This window comes from Eleutherodactylus coqui, chromosome 7 (genome assembly GCF_035609145.1).
Source record: "Eleutherodactylus coqui strain aEleCoq1 chromosome 7, aEleCoq1.hap1, whole genome shotgun sequence".
Classification (NCBI taxonomy): Eukaryota; Metazoa; Chordata; class Amphibia; order Anura; family Eleutherodactylidae; genus Eleutherodactylus; species Eleutherodactylus coqui.
This window is the reverse complement of record NC_089843.1, coordinates 74,312,376-74,334,062: the sequence shown is the minus strand read 5'-3', so window position 1 is coordinate 74,334,062 and position 21,687 is coordinate 74,312,376.

Genomic DNA, 21,687 nt, shown 5'->3' with positions numbered 1-21,687 from the left:
AAGAGGCAATTTCAAATTTGAAAAATAACAAGGCCCCAGGACCAGATGGGTACATGGGAGAATTCCTTAAAATCCTTAAAGATCAGACGACCCCATTACTGGAAACTAGAGATGAGCAAGTATACTTGCTAAGGCTAACTACTCGAGCGAGTATCCTCCCGCTTGTCTCTAAAGATTCGTCTGCCAGTGCAGGGGAGCTGTGAGTTGCGGTGGTGAGCAGGGGGGAGTGGGGGGGGGGGATAGGGAGAGAGAGATCTCCCCCACGTTCCTCCCCGCTCTCTCCCGCTGCTCCCCGCCCGTTGACGGCCCCCGAATCTTTAGAGACGAGCAGGAGGATACTCGGCTAAGGCACTACTCGCTCGAGTAGTTAGCCTTAGTGAGTATACTCGCTCATCTCTACTGGAAACCTTATTTAACAGATATATGCAGAAGACCCCCATACCACCCGAATCTAATATGGCCCATATCAAATTACTCCCTAAACCGGGTAAAGATCCTAGCGATGCAAAGGTATATAGACCAATTTCTTTGCTAAACATTGATTTGAAGTTGATGGCGAAAAGTATGGCAGACCGACTTGCTATCATAATGCCACAGGTGATCTCTCCTTTGCAATCTGGTTTTGTGAAGGGAAGATCAGCCATCACAAATATACGGAAAATTCTGACAATCCTCAATGAGATTAAAATTAACTCAGCAAATCACTCCTGTGTGACCCTGCTCACAATAGACGCTGAAAAGGCGTTTGATAACGTCTCATGGAGTTGGTTGAAAGTAGTAATGGATAGGATGGGGTTTGGGGGCCCTTTCTGTTCTTATCTATGGAACCTCTATGCCTTTCCACAGGTGCAGATATACACCCCAGGCTTTCTTTCACCGAGCTTTTCTCTGCAGAGGGGTACCAGGCAGGCGTGCCCCCTCTGCCAATTGTTGTTTAATATCGCTATAGAACCATTGGCGCGTAGGCTGGAGGTAAGTGAAGAGATAGAGGGCATCAAGATTCATAATACGGCTGTTAAAACTATGTTGTTTGCGGATGATATTCTACTAGCACTCGAGCAAACACATAGAGATTTGCCGAAGGACTTTGATTTACTCGAGTCACTCGGGGGGCAGTCAGGCTTCATGGTTAATACTATGAAGTGTGAGATATTGGATATTTCCCCCCAGGGTAGAGCAAACGACTTAGACACTAAGAGAGTCCCTGTCACCGTAGTAAAGATCTCTATTAAATATCTAGGAATAAACATACCGTGTTTCCCCGAAAATAAGACAGTGTCTTATATTAATTTTTGTTCAAAAAGGTTAAACTTTTTCACATGTATAGCTGCCTGGACACTATTTAAATTGACTTTTTTAATTAACGGTTAGCAGTGCTTAATTTTGGAGTAGGGTTTATATTTCAAGCATCCTCAAAAAGCCTGAAAAAACATTTTGCATCCACAAAAATTCTGGAAAATCATGCTATGTCTTATTTTCAGGGTATGTCTTATTTTCAGGGAAACAGGGTAGGTAAAGGCCCTGAAAGTTTATACAAGCTGAATTATCTCCAAACCATATGCAAAATCACAAATGAACTTAACAGATGGAATAATCTCCCACTATCATTTTTGGGATGATGCCACTTGATCAAGATGATCAGTTTCCCGAAGCTTCTCTATGCTTTACAACTATCCCACTCCTGTTACAAAGACAAGATTTAGTAAAGCTATACTCTGCATTTTCAGCATTTATCTGGTCCCACAAACGTCCACGTATCGCTTTAAAAAACCTCATGCTTCCCAAATCAAGGGAGGGGGGCTTAATTTCCCTGATATATGCGCATACAATGTGGCAAGTCTTATGAGGCACTATTTTACTGGTTGCAAAAAGCTGAGAACTTTTCAAATTATGGCCTTCAAACAGAATTACTGCATCCTTGGAGTCCAAATGCCCTCTTATGCACAGGTTTCTCTAATCTTCCACCTGGGGCCAAACACTCTACTATGATAAAAGACACTATTGCTGCTTGGAAAATAACTCGTAAAGCTTACGGACTTTCGTTCAAGGTGTCCGAACATGGATCTATGGGGACATCTGGAATTCAGGGAGGGGCAGGGTAACATAATATTTGCAATATGGCGCAGTAGAGGCACAGAGACGATACAACATCTTCTTCATCAAGAAGAGCCCAGATATAGAAAATTTAAGGAGCTGTGTGATACATATGATCTCCCTGCATCCTACTTCCTTCCTTATGCACAAGGGCGAAACTTTCTGCGTGCTAGGCTTGCTAACATCTCCAAGGAGGCAATACTCAACCCCATTGATATAATTCTAAGAGGTTCTCTATAGAGGCATTCAATATCGGATCTGTACTCTAGATTCAGGGATGGATGGGCAGTACAGGACAGTTCTCTGCTGTTTAAGAGATGGGTGCTACAAGACCCGGACATACCCCAGGGGATGGTGGAGGGGTGGGCCTCTGTAAGAAAAGCTGTTAGAAATGAGAGATGGCGGGAAACCTATTTTAAAATTATACATGAAGCACTATGTGGATTCAATATCCCTTCACATTCTGGAGGTCCGACAAGATTGCAGGCATGTCTTAGATATTCCGAGCCCAAGTCTGACATTTTGCACAGTATCTGGAATTGTCCCAAACAAAAAACATTTCGGACGGCTACTCAGGAACTTGTACAGGTAGTTGGGCGGCAGATAATACAGGTAACGCCACAAGGGTGTGTATTTCACTCTCTACGTGAGCAGACAAAAAAGTTCTAACATGCTACACACTAGAGTTGAGCGAACGTGCTCGTTTAGAGCAATTACTCGATCGAGCATCGTTTTCTTCAAGTAACTGCCTAATTCGGGGGGCGCCGGGGGTGAGCCGGGATTGCGGTGGGGAGTGGGGGGAAAGAGAGAGAGAGGGAGCTCCCTCCTGTCCCCCCGCCCCCCGCTCCACCCCGCTGCCCACCGGCGCCCCCCGAATCTTTTCGCCCGAGTAGGCAGTTACTCGCAAAAAGCGATGCTCGATCGAGTAATTGTCCCAAAAGAGCACGTTCGCTCATCTCTACTACACACTATTCCTTTAATAAGCAAAAGGTGCCTGTTGGCAAATTGGCTGCAAGCCAACCCCGCCGGCAGTGTCGGATATCTTGCAACAGTTAAACTATCTTTTAGGAATGGAGAGAATAGAAATCAAGTAATGTGCAGAATCTCAAGCTGCAAAGTTTTTTAAAAAATGGCAGACCTTTATAGAAACGTTCTTAGACCCAAATGAGATCACCGGATGCATGAGGCCGTTTAGCAGCACAACCTGGTATTTTATCCAAGATGGGCGGATAGCTTGGGGAAATTAAAAGTAATGGAATTAGTATCATTTAACTGGATATGAGAATTCCTTTATGAGAGATGTTAAAACCATGAAATCTGAATTATGACAGTCGCGCTTTAACCATAGACGAGTCGGGGAAGACAATCAGACAACATCAGTAGTTTTCCACCTTTAGGCCACCTGCAGACTGGCGGAAATTCCGCGGCGGGATTTCCGCCGCTGGAAGCCTGCATAGGATTGCATTAACAATCGCAACCCTATGCAGAAGGCCGCGGTTTGGCCGCGCGAAATCTCGTGCTGCAAACAAACCGCGGAATGTTCTATTTCTGTGCGGGGCTCGCAGAGCCCCACACAGAAACGTCACTCACTCGCCGCCGGCTCCGGTCTGCACATGCGCCGGCTGCCCGGCACATGAAAGATCCGGAGCTGGGGGGCGCGAGTGAGTACGCGCTGCTGTCTGCAGGCGCTCGGGTCGGGTCCCCCGGCGAGAATTCTTGCTGCCGGATCCGACTCTGCCGTCTGCAGGCAGCCTTATTTAGCTAGAGGGTTTAGTTCAGAAGTTAATAAGGTATGTTTTGTTTTTCTCCTACGTTTACACTTTTACTGTAATACAGAATAGCAAACAGTTTTACAACTGACAATGGATGGGATGATCGAAATTTTCATAGAAATATTGTCTGTATAACATTTCCCCCATTCCTTGCAATTTATGACTGTCAGCCATGAGATCAGTACTGGTACCGAAGGTAGGGCTATTGTTAATTATTTGGAGAACTCCATGAGAATGTCATATAGAATCTGAAAGTGTTAAATAATGTTCTATAGACTGGTAGAGTTGGAAGGGACCTCCAGGGTCATCAGGTCCAACCCCCTGCTCAGTGCAGGTCTTGTAATGAACCTAAGATGTAAGTTCTACATATGTGACTGTACAAGTAGTATTGTGCTACATTGCTGTTATATATTTTCGTTCTGAGAATTTGGAAATGACAATAAAAAAAGATTTAGAAAAGGAGCAATAAAACCTACAAAATAAACCATACAACAAAAACCAGGGGCAGGACAGCAGTGAAAAATGACCTCCTACCAAGGGATCCAGTGGGAATGCTGTGGTTTGCCAGCTGCAATCAGAAAGTGGAGCCAGTGCTTTGAGTTCTTTGTGTATCAGAAAGTATTTGTAGTTATTTGGACTCTACCATTTAAGTTGATTGATTATGTATTTTATAGATCTGTTGGCAAGGGCTTCTGATTTTGTCCTGATCCATCCACTAATATCTTCTGAAATATGGGACAGTCTGAGGAACTGGACCTTAAAGTGGCATTCTCATGATTATATGTTATGGCATGTCACTAGTGTATGCATAACATTCTAATTGGTGGAAGTCTGACATCAGTGACCCCCCCCCCTCCCCCCCCAAAAAAGGGGCCACGATCTCTGTGTTTTTCCCTGCACTCCAGATTGTACGGTAAATTGCAATGCAGCCTCCAATCCATGCAATCAGTAACGGCATAAACTAGCAATACAGGGTCCAAATAATGTATAGACACTTCACTAGAAAACTATCAGCATAAAAGCTTTATTACTATTAGAGGATAGCTGTAAGTCATGTGTGACTTCTGCAATCACATTACATGCTCAAAGTGGTCACCATTAATATCCAGACACTTTTGCATGGATAACATTGAGTATAGCATCCCTGTGAAGCCTCCGCCAATTTACTTGACTCTTCTGATGGCCACATGGTGGCTTTAGCAATCATGTGACTTCTGACATCTTTAGAGACAAGATAATACTACGTATTGCCACCATAAATCAATCGTTTTTTGTTTTTTTTAAAAGGGCATAGATCACAGTTGAAGTGTATATACATTTTTGGGCCACCCTGTATATCATCACTTACCATGATAGGATAACACCTCTAAGTCATTCGATGTTGGGATTCCCAGGACATAATCAGCAAGTGGGCAGCTGGGGTCTCATCACTCTCCTTCTTTTAAAGTTATGTGAAAGTCAGGAAAAATGACTATTATGGTCAGATCAATAGCGAAGTAGAAGAAGATACTAGCAGCAAGATATTGTACAGTCAGAAATAGATATGAAATACTCACATAGAGAAGTTTTACTACTGCCTCCCGCTTTACAAAAAAGTAGGCGTCCAAGAGCCAGTATTCTCACCAGTGTCCTGAATAAACATATCCTGGCATTTAGTACACAACCAAAACCTTCCGACTCTGATTTCCACCTCTCATTGGCCAACAGTCCATGGTCACTATTGCAATTTATGCAAGCCTACAGTTATGCAGAATCTTAAGGTAGCTTTACATTAGGACAACTATCGAACAAATAGTTGGTCGAAATAGTCGCTGCAGTGAGTTTTTAGTATATGGAAGACTGTGCGCCTTTATACAGCCATGGTTTAGTTTCAGGGAGAGAGAGACTATACTAGTCATTGAAAGACAGATGTTTGCCTGTTTACACCAGACGATCACTGATCAACCAGCGTCTTTTCTTTGGGTTAACTGAAATGAAGTGAGTAGTGAATGAATTATCAATTATCATTCATCACATAAAACAACCTCTACTTACATTTGTTCTATCCAGTGACTATTGAGACAATAGCTGTCCTGCGAAAAGGCCAGAGACTTTGAAGGGTTCATGTAATTTTGTGCCCCACACAGATCACTATGGTGTTTTGTGGCACCAAATTCAGTTTTGTGAAGGCTGTGTGCCATCTGACTCTGCTGCTGTGCTGTAAGGGAGTCTATAACAATTGCACATTAGAATATCAGTACTTAGAAGGGATATACCAATGGAAAAAACTGCTTTCGTATGGCATCAGGCTTGACTTCAGTTATTGAATGCAATGGTGCTTTAATTGCAAGTTATATGAGGGGTTTTGATTTTGGAAGAGAATTTTTATCAGGTAGGAACGTTATGTGGCCTAATCATATACCAGCCTTTTCATAACAGTCTGACCACCATTTGATGTAAATGCATGTGTTTTGGTTTTTTTTAATTGTGTTTCTTGTCATGTTTAGCAATTACCACTGTGAGAGGTGTAGTAACCCCGCAGCGAGGAGGATCGGGAATATGGGACCCCTGCTCTTCAAATCAGCAGGGTTTTAGCGACGAGACCCCCCATCAGCAAGTTATTCCCTATTTTGTGGATAGGGAACAACTTAATATTCTGGTACGACCCCTTTTAAGGGGTTGTGGGACAATAGGACTTTTTTTTTTTAAAGGCTGGGCATGCGTTAAATAAAAAAAATAAAGCACGATCACCTGTCTTTAGTGCTGCGAGGCACTGCTAACCTGCTTCTGCTGTTGTCAGGTGACAACCGCAGCCAATCGGAGGCTGCAGCAAACTCCTGGCATCATGGTATCCAGGATAGGAGCACTGATGGCAGGATTTCGGATGGTAACACTGCCGTCTCCTATTGTCTGTAGCAGCCACCTGACTTCCAGCTGCCGTCCACAGAAAGGGAAGATGGTGGGGCAGCAGGAGTGGCTAAGCTGAGTCCCCGGGGGCCAAAGACAGGTAGAGTATACAGACTTTTTTACTTTATCATCTGCGCAGCCTTTAACAAAAAAATCTTACTATCACACAACCCCTTTAAATATCCACCTACTGGCTTACCAGATATCTGCCAGCATGTGATAATCTCCCTGTTACCCTACATACAGCAGAAACCTGAGGGAAACATACCTCCCCTTTATTACCATGCCTTTATTTATATCACATATATGATTATTATATGTGATTATAAGGCTTTATGCTGTCACCTAAAAGTTTTGCATATATGATTAGGCCACATGAAGTTTGTACCTGATGAAGAGTTCAATCCAAAATCAAAACAGATAGTATGATTCAACCGGACATTAAGGCAAGCCTAATTTCTGAGTTGCACCATATAAAAGCCAGTTTATCCATTGACCACCAGTTGATAGATCCCAGAAAAGATCCCCCTGCTATCTAGCCAGACCTGCAGCCTAAGGGGTTTTCTTTATTACAAGAGGTGAATAGAGTTGTGCCCAGCTGAGTAAACCCCAAGAAGGTGAGTGGCGAGAGTCCAACTATACACAACCACAGATATTGATTATCTCCGCCAGCTACACTCCAGTTGTGCTCCAACCCTCTTCTTTCCACATTTCCTGAGCCTCCAGACACTTGGGTCCATTCCTTTGTTGCAGTACTTAGGAGCTGTCACTGACCATTTCTGAGCATCTTACCAATACGGTTCCTGTCAGCCTGCAGCACCTGCCTTATGAGATCGAGGACACCCATGCATATTACATGAGCAGGAGATTCCCAACTCTATCGCATATATTAACAGGAAGATTTTAACTTTAAAGTTTAATGGATATGAAATGTTCAACAGCCGGTAATAGCGTAAATCAAAGGCACAGTTAACAATTGATATCAGCAAGAATAATGAATGATGACCAGCGATGAGAAATTGTACAGAGTGATACTATATAAATGAGCACTTTGTATCATTTATAGGTAATGGAATCTCTTACTTAGCAGCTCTAAAGAGGAAACTCGACTTTATTCTATCCTACCTATGTGCAATATACTGGGTACAAAGTTGTTATATGACAGCATCATTTACAGTACATCATCTCTGAAGTACATGGCTAAATAAAGAAGTCCATAGCTCATTAACCCTTTCCAATCCACTGTCTGACGTCTAAAGACATTCTGACTGAAGGCTGTACACAGCTCCGATGTCGGAAGACGTCTAGCAAGGTATTCTTACTGTATATTACTGGCTGCTCAGTTGTCAGGGGCCTCTCCAGCATGTCACATACCACAGTACTAGCTCTAGCCAGCAGATAGCGCCATTGTATAATGGCAGAAAGAGAAAGCCCCCTAGGAAACCCTGAATCCAAAATTGGATTGCAAAGTGTTAATAATGTTGCTGGTCTTCTTTGACATAGAATACGTCTATAGTTGCGAACCTGTTCTTGAACGTTACGCAAATATGAACGTTTTAAAATCCAAATAGTTTCTAGACAACACGTACGACAATGGTGTTAAATGTCTTATTGTAAAGAGGAAGGACCAATGTGCCTAGCAAGAAGAGATTGACCTTGGTATGATGTTATCAGATGATGCAATAGTGCTGCCATCTTGAGGTACTAAAATTGCTGCTTCCAAAAATTTATGTAGGTCTGGACTCTGGTGTGTTATCATGTCTTATGAGGTGTTGCTTGATCCATCTCTGTGAGGTCTACAAAACTACTGTGAAAAAAGGCAAATAGTGAACATTTGAGAAAATTGTGGTGCAAAGGAATGCTTTCTTTCGTAAAATGTTGCAACATAAGGCTAATAAATTGCATACAAGAGGATAGATTGACTCATGAGAACTACAAAAAGTCTAAAATTGCTAAAGTGACTCAAAGTTAAGGCAGTCGAGTGTCATGAGGCGAGTTCTGCGCTAATGGAGCCCCAGATGAGCACATATACAGCCCCAGTGGTGTGGCCGGAACTGGAAAATTATTTGGAACTCATGGATGTGGATAATCATCGTTGATCACATCAGAAATTGATGGCATAAGCTTGGTGAACGTAAATTACCGAAGCCAACTCAGATTCGTCTTGGGTTGTGTGTATATTCATCCTAAGGTCTCCATCTCTGGTTTGGAAATGCTGCTGTTCGGGGGAATTATGGCTTATTCTGAGACTACAAAGAAGATTAGTGACAACATGATAGTCAATACACAAGGGCCCAACATGCTAGTTGGAGATTTCAATAACTCTGCCAAACTGAATTTACACGATTTAAGCTTCATTAAAACACATTATAATCTAGATTATCTGCCCATTGAATTTCCCACAACTCTGCATGCTACAAATATAGATTTAGCTTTTGCAAGTAATATTGACGTCGATCTCTTACTATATGTACGTTACTTCTCATATCACAGACTAGAGATGAGCGAGCACCCAAATGCTCGGGTCCGCGTTATTCGAGTCGAGCTTTTTGTAAAATTCGAGAGCTCTACTTGAGTAACAAACCCCATTGACTACAATGGGAGAACCGAGCATTTTTGTATGTGGGATGCCGGGTGCTGAGCTTTTTTTTCCTAGGTTCGTCTCTCTCTCTCTCTCTCGACAAAAGATTTGCCAATGAAGCTCACTACGTCGCGGTGGGGAGGGGCCAAAACAGGCATGTCACAGCGGGGAGAAGCCAAAAACTGGGGCGGGGTCAAACACGGCTTAATGCTCGTTCCAGTAACGAGCACCATCGAGTACGCTAATATCGAACGAGCATCAAGCTCGGCAGAGTATGTTCGCTCAACTCTATCACAGACCTGTTAGACATCTACTTTGTTTGGAAGATGTGTAAATTTGTTTTGAATTAAGAAACGAAATTTCACACCTGTACTGACTAGAACATTTATTTCAACAATATCCATCACGCGGTTCATATTCTATGTCACTAAATACTTGTGGCCGTATTTTTCTGCTCAGTACTTCACTTGTTAGAGCAGCAGTTTAGCACCAGAACTGCTTATCGCAATTTAAGCAAACAATAAGCTGCAAGAATAGTTAGCAGGGGTGTTGCTGTAGCTGGTGCAGCAGCAGTCACATCCAGATCCTTTTATACGGCACGATTGTCGCGCTAATCGCTCATTAGATCAAGCTGTTTGCACAATAATTTTGCAACTATCGCTGGGACAGCTTCAGTGCCGATAGTCATCCCATGTAAAAGGGGCTTAAGATTTGCAGACTATGGGGAACTGACCACCATGAAGCTCATAGTGGAGACTACAGAGAATGGAGTAGAAGGACCTGGACTTTTAGGGGTAGCTGCTAAGTATAAGCAAGTGGAATTTAGGACAGTAATTCCAGCAACTGCAGGATAGCGAATTTTTATCTATATAGACCTTCTGATATGTTCAAGACAACTTTCCAGCAATTGACTTCTGTTATTCTTTCTGCAACTGTTTGAATAATTTGACAACTTACTATTAATAAGGTTTGTCCCTTTACTGTCTGACATTGACAGTAGAAATTAGACAGTGTCATAATGTGTAGGGGTATGACCTATTAGCAAGTGGAATTGTAACGCACAATTGTCAACTTATCCATTTATACATTCCCAGATGGAATAACAGAGGAAGAATACTATGCAGAATTCTAATAAAAGATGCTCCAGAATTGTTATCTCATGAGGAATACACGTTTGTACTAAAACAAAGCCTAGAGAGCTGACAGGTCCTATTTCAATGGATTTTCTCAGACATGTATGGCACATCCATTTCTGAGACTGTAGCGACCTGGACTGGCACTACAGAATAAACGTACTTTACCTGCAAGTTAAGAGCAACTGTTCTAACTCCTAGTTCATTTAACAAAGGGTAGTTATGCTGGATATGATTTAATAGGAAGAGGGAGTCAAGAAACAAAAGAGTTAATTGAGGTTGTTTAGGCACTGTCGTAAATCAGTTAGTTTGAACTGAGCTGTGACAAGCCCCTGGATTGAGGAAAAAGGGAGAGGGATTCTTCCAACTCATTTTTTTAAATATTGTGCAGTTGTTTATGATAAAACAGGGTGAGAAGACGGAAGTGAAGTGGCTGTATGGAGTGAGGCAGTGAGCCATTCAGTCGGAGAGGAGAGAGAGAAGCCGAGATGGACACGGAGGAAGCTGACAGCTATGTGAAGACCAATCTTCTACCTCCTCCTCTGTCCTGCTGTAATTTGAGACAGTTATGTAAGCTTTTGTTAAAGAATTTTTAAAGAAGTACACCTAGATCAGGTAAAATTGAATATAAGAGTCACTAGTGACTTAACCCTTAACCAGAATTCAGACACGACATCCGAATGTAGTTAATGGCAGTAAGAGCTCGGCGAGCCAGGCACCCAACTTTTATTGAGTACACAGGAAAGGTGTGGTTAACATATAGATGAGGGAAGGCATATTCAAATAAGATATAGGTAAGACATATGGGAGTATACATTATTGGCAGATAAATGACTTTCTCAGGCTCTAAATGTCACATTTGACGTGAAATCATTGGAATTCACAGATGCTGCAAAATTACACAATAAAAGGATAACCCCTACGCACTCCACAAGCTCAATGCATCCTGGTTCCATAATAAAGATAGTTTCCAGCACAAACATCCTTGTACTAATTACTAGTGTGCATGACATGCTAAGTCAGCACACAGTTCATGACCAGGGCAGTGTGTTCTTCTCTGAAGGTCTTAAAGGGTTCTGCAGAGTGAACCAATGTCAGTGAACCAAACTATATCTTTCACAATTTCCCTCCTAAAATATCTTTAAAATGAAGAAGAGGATGCACCCTAGGCTAGAAGATTTAAAACAAAGCAGACCTGCTATCTTTGCTACACTCACTAGCCCTTCCTAGAGAGACCCGCCCCGAGGATGTGTGGAGATCTTCCTCCCACTCCTCTACCCCACCCCCAACTGGGTCAGGTCTTTTCTTTCCCTGCTAGTCTCTAAGACACAACTTAAGAAGGGGTTATCACAGCCCAGTGCACAGCATTCAAAAGTGTTGATTAAACAAGAGTAAATGAGTCCAATAGATGGTTATATGATGAAACGTCCATAAAAAGTAGATTGTCCCGTAAAATGCATAAGTCCTTTAAGAGAACATTGTTCTTTGAAGGTTAGGATCCTTAGATCACACTCTCATATCCGCAGTACATGCAGTTGTCAAACTTTTGCATCGTTGGCTTTCCACACAGGGTACAAGGTGTCTTATCTGTAGTCAACACAGTCATGAGATGAGTTTCAGTTTTTAACACACCAGGGGATTTCTTAGCAGATTTTCCTGAAAGACATTTACAATTAGTTCCCAGAATTTTCTTGATGACTATTATGATAATCTTAATGACAATTACAAGTACTACAATGCACAACACTCCTTGCAAGAATAGGCCCACTACTCCAGAAATCATGCCACCCAACCCTTTAAACCAATTTGCAGGATTTAAGTAAGATAACCATTCGGGCCATTTAGTCTCGTCATCAGAGATAGCTTTACGGTACAACTCTTTTATCCTTCTCGCTTGTTCCAAATCATGAGTGATCCGTAATGTCCCTGCTGGATCTATGTAGTGACAACAAGACGGACCCACCACCTGGCATAACCCTCCTTGTGAGGCAGTGAGATAGTCTAGGACCACCGTATGTTGATTAGTGACTAGGATCAGTTGTTTAGTATACTCATTTTGAACCCCGAGTATGTCAAATAGTGTATCAGTGATGTTATCAAAAGCATCTCCCAAAGCCTCTATCATGTGAGTGTTCCTTAATGAGTTAAATATCATACCTATTGGTCCTCCCAGAACTGCTCCAGCCTTCCAGGTCCAATGTGTATGTGCAAAGTGTACCTTGTGTTCTGGAACGTAACATATGTGATGGAACATGCTGATAGGGAAATTCATCACTAGTCCAAACCCAGGTGGCCTGCTCCAATTTTGCTAGGGTACATGTACCTCCAGCTCCAAGTGGGATCCACCTGTAAGCGTTACTACCACATACTGCATAAACACCTGGAAGCTTAATCTGTATCCCATGTATGAACGCATCTGCAATATAAACTAATAACACAGTATTAGGAAATAAACGCCAAGAATAAGCTTCAACATTAATAAATTCCTAATAGAACGCTTTAGCGACCAAAGGGGCATGACAGCATACCCAACCTTCTAACAGATTTTGTCACTCTAGATATGAGCTCATGATACATAATGATTTTGTTAGCGCATTCTTTATCTAATGCATGCTCACTAGACACAATTGAAATCTTGCCAATAATACAGGAAGGGAAGTAAAATATTTTCTTTTGTTCCTTTACAGAAGTAATTAAAGTTGGTAAAGGCCTTCCATCTCCTGGTTGCAGGTTATGAGTATTTTGTAATGATAATAGATCTGGAATAGAACTGAAAACATGTTTATGAATCTGCCGCAATATTTTCTACATAAAATGTCAAAACAGCATCTATTGGTCACTGAAACAGGTATAAGAGAAAAATTTTAGAGAAAAATTTAAGTGCAACCTTAACAGTTTTTCCAACGTTCTGGCAGGTGCAAATGGCACAATCCTTGCACAAACCTAGCAATAGCGTGCTGACATCCTGATGTTACCCAGCGCTGTTTACCAGACTCACCATTGCCCCTTCGAACTGATGTGTAGGTCCTTGTGAGATGGCACAGGTAACAGGGTGTCTGAACCCAACCCTTTTATAACTAAAACAGGATTACATAATGGGATCAAGAATGTGATTATAATACATAAAATCACCTTCCAACTAAAAGTTTGAACATACCTTTTTGACATTTTATAATTCTGTTATTAAATGATTGGTAACTTCTAAATGTTTCTCTCAAATGCTGCATGTTTTTCATAACAATGATACATTGCATAAACAATCAGATAATCTAATATCAAATTTATTACACCCTAGAATTTCATTTGCTAGCAACACAAAACCAATCCTGTCAAATCTGGGCTCGAGAAAAAAACAAAAACAAAAGCAAAAATGAAAAATAAATCTATAAAAATAAAACAACAAAACAGTCATATATGGAATACAAATGTCTCTTTATCTTGAGGTCTTCCTTCCGTTGTTTTTCATTACATCCCAAATATACAGGGTCTCTAATGCAGGGAAGCAGAGCAATTATTGTGTCCTTACTACTTTCCCTGGTTAGTCTGGTGTCAGTCAATCTCCTCCATTCATCATACCCATGGATGGAAGGTATTCACAGGTGACTATAGAGCCCCTTGTTCCTTGTAGATTCCACTCTTCCACATGCCCTTTGCACACCATTGGTCATCTCAGGTCTCCAGGGAGGAGCTATAATGCTTAGCCCTCCTTTGACTAGTCGCCAACTGGCAGTTAGGCACTGTTTTAAACACTTGTCAGTTCTTCAGGCTCAGTTGAATAGTCACAGCTATGGAGAGATACAGCTGGCACTTAGAGAAGATAAAAATTAAAATCACACTTGCAAAGTTCCAATCTCCTGCCAGATATAACTCAGTTCATGAATTCATTCAGTCCAAAATAACCTTGATCGCAAATAGTTCAGTCCATGATAAATTAAAACAAAAAAACAAAATCGCAATCCTGGGTCTTGTGGTACTCTTCTTCATCAGTCCATAAAAATGGATGAAACCAGTTTCTATATGTCAGCTTTATCAATCTCTGCCCAGAGTGAACCTATTAGCTTTCTACTGCAGCAAACAAATATTTTAATAAATATCTATTTCTATGACAGCCTGAACAACTTCTATATACTTTATACATACAACTCATGAATCAGTCTTTTGAACAAACAGTAATAATTCCTTAAAATTATTCAAACATCACAAATTAAGATAATCAAGTTTAAAACACAATCTTAAGATTTATCATTATCATCCGTACATTTATAATTTGCAACTTTCATACTTTGTCAGTCTAGCCTTTTCAGAGTTCTTCCCTCATACCCTCCTTTTCCGGGGAGGGACCCACTGCACACTCCCTCTCTCCACATCATCCAGCTCCACCCCTTTGAGTCCAGCCAGTTGTTTAGACAGTTAAACCTCAAATGCAAAAATATAGATGATCAGAGCACACCTCAATACCTCATTATACTTGCATTAATAGGACTTCACACATTCGTACTCATTAGATTTACAGGACAGTTCTTAGAAACCAACAGCTGGATACAAGTATCATTAGCAGAACCTCCACTAAATGATTTTTTTAAACGTTTTGTATGTTATAGCAAGCAAAATCTATTAACTCCCACTTCTTATTAGATTCAATTAAACTAGAACGTATGTCCTGTTTACATATTATCGATCAGCCGGCTAGGGAGGGAGTACTATAGCCAAACATCTGCTCCTATGTCTGGCTTCTACATGGTGGGCAATTGCCCTTCATGCAACCCATCGCTCCACAGCCGTAACGCCCTTCTTTGGCTGTGGACGGGATGTGAATGTATCGCAGCCCTTGTGATTCAGCTCAGTAGGATTTTCACGTATCTTAAATTGCATATATACATTATATATGTATCTTTTATATTACTAGTTTTTCCGTTAAATAGAATGCCCCCCTTCACCCCTTCCACAATGTCTGCATTTGCATTCTATGGAGGAGCAGAGGTTAATTTTCTGAGTATTCCAAAACGTTAAACCACTGCATACTTACTCACTTAAGTACACATCATATAGTCATGAATTTCTACTTAACATTCCTGTCCAGGTGCAAATTCCCTTAATCTCCATACCTGCTCTCATGTATTTTTGCCTCATATACCACCCATACCAGATCCCATCATGAACTTTCCCTAATCAGTTTTTCCCTGATCCCATCACATCGTGGATATTCTCTGATCGGTCATGGGTCCCATAGCAACTGTCAAAAGTAGCGAACTTTGTCTTCAGTATTTGCTATGTAAAATCTGTTTACCAAAATGACACCTGCCGCGGGTTGCGATCCTTTGGCACTCTGTCATTACCCCTGGCTAGTGTTCCACACATTACAGTAGCCAGTTTAATCCAGGCAACCAAATACAGACCAGCAGATTTTTGGAGAGGAACTTGCACTTGTAACCCTTAAACATATACTCACGTAAGTGATTGTGTAGTATTTCTAGCAATACTGTACACCCACTGAAAACATAAGAACATAGTCATGATATAATGCTTGCACGTATGCCAAGCAATTAAAGGAGCTTCAGTTTTCTATTCAATTAAGGTTACAGTGTAGACACATCAGTCCGTAACAAACCGTCCTCATGAAAACTTTAAAATTACATAACCAGTAAAAAAAACCCTACTGATTTATATAGACACGAACCACAAAGCATTCACCCAAAACTCACATTGCAAAACTGTACTCACACTTATACAGGCGAAAGTAACATCCAAACATCAATCAGCACACTAGTAAAATTCCTTTTAGAGTAGTAGGAGAATACAAACATACAGTTATGAACATAAAAGGTTATACAGTGAATAACCACCATATATTATCAAATTAAAACATTACCATACATAATAAAGACAGTTAAAGAGGAGATTGCATGATGAAATATTTGCTGTGCACTTGGCACAGAACCAACAGACTATCAGCTATGTACCTACAATCGCAGTGCAAACACACTAATACCAAATCATTCACAGCAGAAAACTAAATCCAGTCATTTTCCATCATATTTCATACTCCTATACCTAAAGGTAACAGATCCATCAGACAGACTTACATTCTCTTATTGCATAACTTACTTCATTGCACATTATTAAAACATCTAGTTTTACTTTAACTTTCTGTAGTGTAACATACTAATATTCTACTAGTGTTAACAACAAAACTCTTAGAGGCATGTCACATAGCATTCTCTCCCCCCTCGTAAACATCACTACATACATCCATTTAACCACTGCACCTTACCACTACTCTGTGAGTGGCATGGAGTATGGAATGCCTGCTCTATTCCCAAGGCCTTTGTCACCTCTTGACATACTTCAGAAGTAAAGTGTATACCTCTGTCACTCTCAGTCACCTCTGGTATTCCATACTGACACACACTAGGACATATTCATAGGTCCCACTTTTAGGAAAGTGGATGAAATTATTCTGCAATCGCTGTAAATTGGCACCAAGCATTAAGGTCAAGACCAGCTTTTGGTAATTTGGCCTTCCGCCCATCACACCCATAGCAATCCAACAGGGAGAGCCAGTCCCGTCTTCAGATATCTAGCTATGTGCAAAACCTTGTGTCCCGCAACTGTCAGTGGGCGGCTATCCCAGAGCCCAGTTACATATACCTACACTCTATCGATAGCCAAAAACTGTAGAGTCGTATTGAAACCATGAGTAAGGGAAGCGTGCAAAGCGTAAAAACACAACCACAAGTGAAAATCTATGCGTCAATACCGGAATCTCTCTCTGAAGCGTTAAAATTATTTTTACATTCAAGCTCATCTTCTGTAATTGTGCAGAAAAGAATAAAGCAGTCTTCTGGGGAATAAGAGCTGTCTCACAGGGATGTTGCATATCAATAATCATACTGTAATACTGCACAACATTAACATAAAACAATACACGATGTAGCAGAGCTGAATAACGACACAGGAAGGCGAGGAAGCAGTAGGGATAGGAAGAGTTAAAACATGAATACAAGGCAGGAAATGATATGTAGCAGAGCTATTGCTGCGCTGGTTATAGTAAGACAAAGAAAGACAAACAAATAGAAAGATAATTTTACCTGATAGGGAGCAAGTTCAGAAATGCTGAAGCTGTACACCTGACACTGACACCGCAGACGACCCCCTCTCTGTGGAGAAGTCAAGAGAAATCTCTTGCCCCGGGGAACTGCTTCATCCAAGAGAAGAAGGCCGCTGCTCCCCGTTCAGTAAAAAGAGTGTAAAGGTATAGCATGTCGCTGAGGGCCTCCAAACTGTTAAAGAATTTTTAAAGAAGTACACCTAGATCAGGTAAAATTGAATATAAGAGTCACTAGTGACTTAACCCTTAACCAGAATTCAGACACGACATCCGAATGTAGTTAAAGGGGTTGTCCCGCGCCGAAACGGGTTTTTTTTTTTTTCAACCCCCCCCCCCGTTCGGCGCGAGACAACCCCGATGCAGGGAGGTAAAGAAAGCTCACCGGAGCGCTTACCTGAATCCCCGCGCTCCGGTGACTTCTCTACTCACCGCTGAAGATGGCCTCTTCCTCCGTGGACCGCAGCTCTTCTGTGCGGTCCACTGCCGATTCCAGCCTCCTGATTGGCTGGAATCGGCACGTGACGGGGCGGAGCTACACGGAGCTACACGGAGCCCCATAGAAGACTGCAGAAGACCCGGACTGCGCAAGCGCGGCTAATTTGGCCATCGGAGGGCGAAAATTAGTCGGCACCATGGAGACGAGGACGCCAGCAACGGAACAGGTAAGTATAAAACTTTTTATAACTTCTGCATGGCTCATAATTAATGCACAATGTACATTACAAAGTGCATTATTATGGCCATGCAGAAGTGTACAGACCCACTTGCTGCCTCGGGACAACCCCTTTAATGGCAGTAAGAGCTCGGCGAGCCAGGCACCCAACTTTTATTGAGTACACAGGAAAGGTGTGGTTAACATATAGATGAGGGAAGGCATATTCAAATAAGATATAGGTAAGACATATGGGAGTATACATTATTGGCAGATAAATGACTTTCTCAGGCTCTAAATGTCACATTTGACGTGAAATCATTGGAATTCACAGATGCTGCAAAATTACACAATAAAAGGATAACCCCTACGCACTCCACAAGCTCAATGCATCCTGGTTCCATAATAAAGATAGTTTCCAGCACAAACATCCTTGTACTAATTACTAGTGTGCATGACATGCTAAGTCAGCACACAGTTCATGACCAGGGCAGTGTGTTCTTCTCTGAAGGTCTTAAAGGGTTCTGCAGAGTGAACCAATGTCAGTGAACCAAACTATATCTTTCACACTTTCAAGAAATCCTGTGTGCAACAGCCCATAAATCAGCTTGACGCTGAGAAACAGTTTGTTTTCCCAAACCTGAAGTCAGTTCAAGCCAGCTCTGCTTTCTACTGGACAGCATACAGCTGCAAAGCTTCAGACAAGAAGTAAAGAATCTTCATGGATGTTTATAAGTACTAAACAAAACTTGAGCACAATGTTTCAGGAATGGCAAAACTGTTAGTGGGGTTGATAAGGGATATTGTCTCATCAGATCTCTATATAGCTCTTCCTTAGCTCAGATGCTGCCTCCTCAAACTTTGTTTATCCTTGTATAAAGTGTTAAACAGTGTATATGCAAGTTGTATATGCAATTTCTGTGTCAGGTACTGGGGTCCGAGTACTGGAGGACCCTGAACACTACCCACAACCCCTGTCCCTACCTACTTGCCCCTCTGGGCTAGGCCCCAGGGCGACAACTGGGCTACAGTCCCTGGGCTCACTAGGGATGCAGGGCAGGGAGAACGACTAACAGAGAAATGCTGGAGGAGGTCAGACAACAGACAAATAGGGAAAATCCCAAACACAGAATTAGGTCAGGCAATCCGGGTTTGCAATTGGAGAGTACGCAGTATAGAGGGTCAGGCGAAGGCAAAGTCAGGTTCAGAGCAAGTAAGTCACAACAGGGCATCAATCCAAAGGTATGTGGGTGTAGCTTGAGACAAAACATACACTGGCAATGCTGGAAGGAAACAGAAATGTTTAAATGCTGTCAGAACTCTTGCCCCCGCAGCTGATTGGGGTGGGGAGCCTAACAACAGCAGGACCCAATCATGGAGATGCTGGGAAAACCGCCCCTAGCCTTGCAGAACAGACGGAGACCGAGGAAGCACGCTCGGTAGTCATGGTAATGGAAATGCAGCGTGGGGCGGCAGCTGCCGCATCCATAGCGATCCGGCGGCCACCAGAGTTACAGTGGCCAGGGCAGATCACCAGAACCGGGGCTCCCTTGTCCTGCACTCCTGCAGCCCAGGTGGTAGGACCAGCAGTACGGGCACAGAGGCCCTGAGAGCTGCCGGTCCTGACATTCTGGTGCTTAAGAGTAATGCAGACAACCATGGGCCTGAGAGTAAATGGTCTGCTTGTCATTTACCTACATATGTGCGTTAGTCTTATTTCGCTACCAAGTGCTTTTAATCCAGGCACTGGCATCACGATCACCTAATTCCATTAGGAATACAGATCCTGTTATATACCTTCAATGGTGCACAAGATTACAAAGCACGTGCTACACTCATTGCCACCATGACACGACTCCTCAGCCACATCTTATAAACCGCTCAGAGAGTACAGGCCTCTTCCCGCTTGTCGCCCATTGCAAGACCTTCCATGTGTCCAGATAGCATCCATTCATTCTCTGCCTGGGTATGATTGCTAAGAAGGGATGGGGCAAACAGTAGATGGGAACGCAACTGCCTAGGGCACTACCTCACCAATCTGTACAATTATCACTTCCATCAGTGATAGAACTTTTCATTGTTAATGGAGACCTGGGGAGTCAGGGCCAGCTCCATGATTATATGGGCCACTCCTTCAAACAATGCACAAAGGAGACCTCCAGAGTGCAACAGGCAAGCAGGTGAGGGAGGTAGGGATGGAAAAAAGTGTTTTTGCTGAAGTGCCTATTTAGAATTAAAATCCTGGGGGCCCTACTGCTGTGCTGACCGCTGTGCACAGTCCCTTTTCCCCCTTCAGATGCAGTGGACTGCACCCCCTGCCCGGGCTTACCAGCTGCCGGCGCCAGCCCTGCGGGGAGTGGTGAGCATCTTCTGTTTCTCACTCTACTCACTCCTAGCTGGATCTTCTCTGTTGTGGACTGAAAGGAGACTTGAAGCTATATTCATTGAGTCTGATCTGAGGTGCCTTTTAATTATGGAGTCTAATCTGAGGTCTATTTTAGTTATGGGGTCTGTATTAATTATTGGGTCATATCTGGGAGTTATTATTAATTAGGAAGGCTGTATTAATTACTGGGTTAATCTGGAGATCTGGGTGGGTTTGTACTGCTCATGTGGTAGGACCTGCAAGGCATTGCAAAATCTGCAACAGGGCTAACAAGCTGACATGTGCCATATAGAATACTTGCGTCTTCTTTGTGGCAGAGAAGCCTTTGGAACCTATGAGCTTCTGCACCCACTAGAGCTTTACTCCCTTGCCAAAGATGTCTCAACAGAAAACTCTGCAATCTTTGGGAGAAATCGCCAGGACGGTCTGGGATAAATGTAGAAGGAAAGCAAAGTGAATCAACAGATTAAATCTTTATTCTACTTCTATGTGTTTAAAACATGCTTAATTCTCTCATGTTAGAAAGTAAGGTTTTAATTGATTCTGGGAGAGAGGTTGTGTGTATTTGGAGGGGGCGGGGGCACAATTTACCACGACCTCTGTTCACCCAATAATTGGGATCCTACCTATAAGATATTTATGTGCATATCCCATGGACATGTCATAGTTACTTAAGATCAGAAAATGCCTTTAAGGAACTGGCAATACTTGTACTCCTGTTCTGTGGATATCATCACTGAGCATGAAAACTAACACTTATCATATATTATCTACATAACTGTGTACTCTGAAGGGCCCCTCTAGACACACTTTCCTTGCTTCCATAATGAGGTCTAAATTAAAAACAGAATAATGAATATCTACAAATGTGGTACAGAATCTAATGTACATAGTTTCATAGAATTTCCATGTTACTGCTTGGTATTTGCATCTCCGTACATTGTCTCAGAGGACCTTGGTGATGATCCTGACATCCGTATTGAGATACATTTTTTTACTGCAAATATTATTCTCTAAACATTAATAATTCATGTAAAATAACACTGAATCAAGAAAACAACCAGGTTCTACAGGT